Source organism: Cephus cinctus, unplaced genomic scaffold, assembly GCF_000341935.2.
Source record: "Cephus cinctus unplaced genomic scaffold, Ccin1 Ccin1_scaffold0303, whole genome shotgun sequence".
NCBI classification, from domain to species: domain Eukaryota; kingdom Metazoa; phylum Arthropoda; class Insecta; order Hymenoptera; family Cephidae; genus Cephus; species Cephus cinctus.
In genome coordinates this window covers 474-4,802 of record NW_014333006.1, presented here as the reverse complement: position 1 = coordinate 4,802, position 4,329 = coordinate 474, and positions in this window count along the sequence as shown.

Genomic DNA, 4,329 nt, shown 5'->3' with positions numbered 1-4,329 from the left:
CCAATAAGCATAGTTGATAATTAAGAAAAAAAAAGGGGATGAGACGTGAGTTCCGAACTCGAGATGCTCGGACGTTAACCAAGCACCAAACACGTACGCTACCGAGCCATTGTGCTGTAGAAATTGGAAACTTTATATTTCTGTAGTTACCCACGTTCGAGGGTTTGTTTAAAGTTTTATTTGGTCACTCTATTATTTACAAAGCTTCATATGGATATTAAGGAAATTAACATCAGCAAAATTTACTACCTCATTACTACGGTTTATGTAATATGTAGTAAGAAAGGGTGGATTCGAGTCTCCCTATTTGAGTGTTCACCCGGGTTAAAATCGTGGATCTCGAGGAACACACGTATTCATTCGACCAATCAAAAACGTGGAACTAGTTCGAGAGTCTCGTTCAGGTGGCGCGTCGACGCGCCGAAACAGCTCTAGATTATCACGCGTAGTATTACTATATATACACGACCAATCAAAAACGTGGAACTGCTTCGAGGGCTCTCCGCTAAGGTGGCGCGCCGAAACCAGAGAAAAATTGAGACCACCAAAAACAGGCTCATTGGCAATCTCCCTACTCATCTCTGTATATCGGAACAGAGCATGGACGCCTATATGACGTCAGCTCTCATGGCTTTTCAGAATGGCTCAATAAAAGTCTATAAACAATGCATTGTTGTCACCCTATGGCAGACTCGTGCATGCAACATTACTTGTATAGCAGTGTGAGGATTGGTTAAAACGGTATTCAGGCAAGTTTTAACCAATCAGCGTCTGCTGACAGCTATACAACGGTGTATGCGTGGGTTTACACCATTACATCATGATAAACTATTGACTATCAATCGTTTTGTCCATCCGATAAAACGATTGGAAGTAAAAAAAGTTTGCAATATAGTCTAATTCAACGGACACACCGATCGAGGAATCGATTGGGATCCTTGATTCGCATATGGTGTTTCTCATTTTTCTTGCAAACGATGGACTATCAAACGTTTTTATTAATTAATTCGCAACTATCAAACGATTTTGCATCGATTGAGCCCTCGAAAAGCTATAAGTGCATTCGTGGAAGCTTTTTCACGTGCGCCGGAGCACTTATAGGTGTGTTCGAGAATGAGCCGAGAGCGGAGAGCGCATCGTTGTTTCTTTGTTTATTGGATGCATTTGATCGCGACACTGATATCTGAAAAAAAATATTGACTATCAAACGTTTTTACAAGAAAATCAAACACTATTGAACGACTATCAAACGATTTGAATAAAAAAAAGTTTAAAAAATAAAAGTTGGCCGGCCAACCTCACGCAGGTTGAAATACAAGTACATATAAATCCTATCTACCATCATATAAATATGTATAGAGCCTTATAAAAACGACAAAAAAATATTTAGCAGTCTTCGAAATAAAATTTATGTGCCACTATTTCAGATTATGTTATGTTGGCTGATAGCCGTATTCATAGTCGTTCCTTAAGGAATAAGGATCCCTTGTTCCTCGTTTCGCGTTTCATAGACCTTCCTTTACAGAACAAGGAGCCTTATGGGCCTCCTTATTTCAGGGAGGTCTCGAGCTTCCTTGAGGAAACCTTCTGCTCTGTGATTGACTGTTTCGTTTGATATGTCTAGCGCCACAAGCGGCCCAAGTTAGCAGCTAGCCCAGCTCAGGCAGCTAAGATGTATCTTATCAGTTATTGAAATTGTCGGCTGGTTTTAATCACCAATTTTCTTTCCAGGTGTTGACCTTACGCAGTCCACGTAAAATTATGAAAAAGAGACAGTGCGTATTTCTTTTACGTCCTAGCCCAGCTCAGGCAGCTAAGATGTATCTTATCAGTTATTGAAATTGTCGGCTGGTTTTAATCACCAATTTTCTTTCCAGGTGTTGACCTTACGCAGTCCACGTAAAATTATGAAAAAGAGACAGTGCGTATTTCTTTTACGTCTCGACCCTCATTGGGGTCATCTTCAGAAATGTTTTATTACTAGGTAAACATGTATGAACTGTTGAACAATCATTGTTTAGATTGTGTAAAAAATAGTAGGCCAAACCTAAAGCCATAGTTAATAGATCAGCTGTGGCTCTTTTTAACTTTTGGCTAATCCTGCCTTTACATGTAACACACAAACTCTTGTTGATTTGGCCTACTATTTTTTACACAATCTAACCACCGATTGTTCAACAGTTCATACATGTTTACCTAGTAATAAAACCTTTCTGAAGATGATCCCAATGAGGGTCGAAACGTAAAAGAAATACGCATTGTTGTTTTTTCTTAATTTTACCTGGACTGTGTAAAGTCAACACCTGGAAAGAAAATTTAAGGCGTATCATGGCTTGGCTTATAGTATAGACTACGCGATCCCTATTCCAAACTCTTTGAAAAAATGCCGCTCGTATAGACAAAGAGGGACTGAGGTGGCGGCCAGTCCTGCCACCATAGGCAATTACATGTCCCTAAAATATACCGTCCTTCTGGAAGGAAGAGCCGAGGTGTGACTATGAACAGAGATGAGTGGGGAGATGCACAACGCTCCAGTTTTAGGCGATACCAAAAGCATGGCGCTAAATCGTAGCGGCGACTCCGGGAGTAGGATTTCGTGATCATTGCCTCTGTCGATGATACAAATTTCGCGTAGCTGCGCGGGTCATGATCATCGTTCCAGCCGACATTGCAGTCAGCGAAAATGAATGGCTTGCTCGATGGTGGGGAAAAAGTTGCCGCTCCTCACAAACCGTTTGTATGGACGTAATGCGCAAACAAAAATGTATATTCAAATAAATTTCAAAGTTATAAAAAATGCATAGAAATATTGGTTCTCACTCTTTACCTCTTATCATGACGAAAATGAACATTAAAAAATGAATGGCGAAATTCGTTGGTAAATGAAACGACCGAGAACAGTTCAAAGAGAAATTTTGAAATATCATAGATAAATAGCTATAATAAATTTAATTTAGAATTAAACGAGCATTGTGGCTGAGTCAATAACCTGTCAAGATATAACGCTGCTGGTTACGGGTTCGATCCCCCATGAAGAACTCTTTTTTCATCTTCTTTTTTTTTTTCATTTTACTACAAAAATTGTTCAAGGTTCCTCTCTTTTAACCTTTCTAGGTTGCCCAAACTTTATTTTAAGTTTATATATTTTTTAAAATTTTATCTATGACAGAATCGACTAATATTTTTAACGCCCGCTCGTGCCGCGCGACCGGCGACTTGAGCGATTGCTGGTCTTCTCTCGCTGAGGGGTCTGCTATTGCTGTTACTGCTGCTGCTGGTTCTTATAATCTTATAAATACTTTTTTATTTGCAATCTTCAGTTCCAGCGCCCAGTGTTAACTTAATAAGATTTACTATGAGAAAATAATTAGCTGACTTCATTACCTGGAATCAATAATCTTGAAAAGCAAATATGTAAATGAGCATTATCTCTGTCAGCAATTATCGTCCACGTGGAAAAAAGTGGCGCGAAAGTTCTTAACTGGTGTGCATCTTTATATTATTCTGCTTATATGTAAAGTAAGCGAAACGACAATAGTAAGCAGTTGAATAAACGATGAAATTCTGGAAATAAAACTTCCGAAAAAAGTAAAACAAACGGATGTTTCTGCCGTCTGGCTAGTGCACACGGTTACGAATCGGGAGGTCTATGGTTCGAGACCCCTCTATGAAGAGCACTTTCTTTTTACAAAAAAAATGTGCTTTTGCAAATGGGATTAACAGATTAAAGAGTATATCCAATTAATTTATTTATCTTATTACAATAAAGGCATAACAACGACAACCTGCAGGCTTCCACATCACCCAAGAGGTGCCGCAGTCGATACGTTCCCATTATTTAACGTAGCGGGTCCCCACTAGGCCTATACTACGATCAGCGATATCAACATTACACAAACGATCTATTTAAGTAATTAAAGTATAAATGAATGGCAATAGGATATCAAAAGGTTTCGATTAGAAAATCTTAATAATATGAGTTCTGCACTCAAATATAAAGTTTCTTCATTGAAGATGATTACGACAATTATTTTACATTCTATTTCACACACACATGACGCGTGTAAATATCTAAAAGTAAGAGAAATTGAGAAAAGGATAATTGGGAAGAATAGTATATCGGTCTATTGAGATCACGTACTGGCGACTTCAACATAACAGTCTAGGAATCTGACGGATCGAATCTGAGCGGTTGTCTGCAACAATGTTGCTAACTATCGCGCGACTAGCAATACACATTGGGGCCTGCAGCGTCAGGTCGTTCACAGTCGTACAGGCAGCAGCATCATAGTAACTAGTTCTTCAATAGTTATATGGAAACAAGACGCA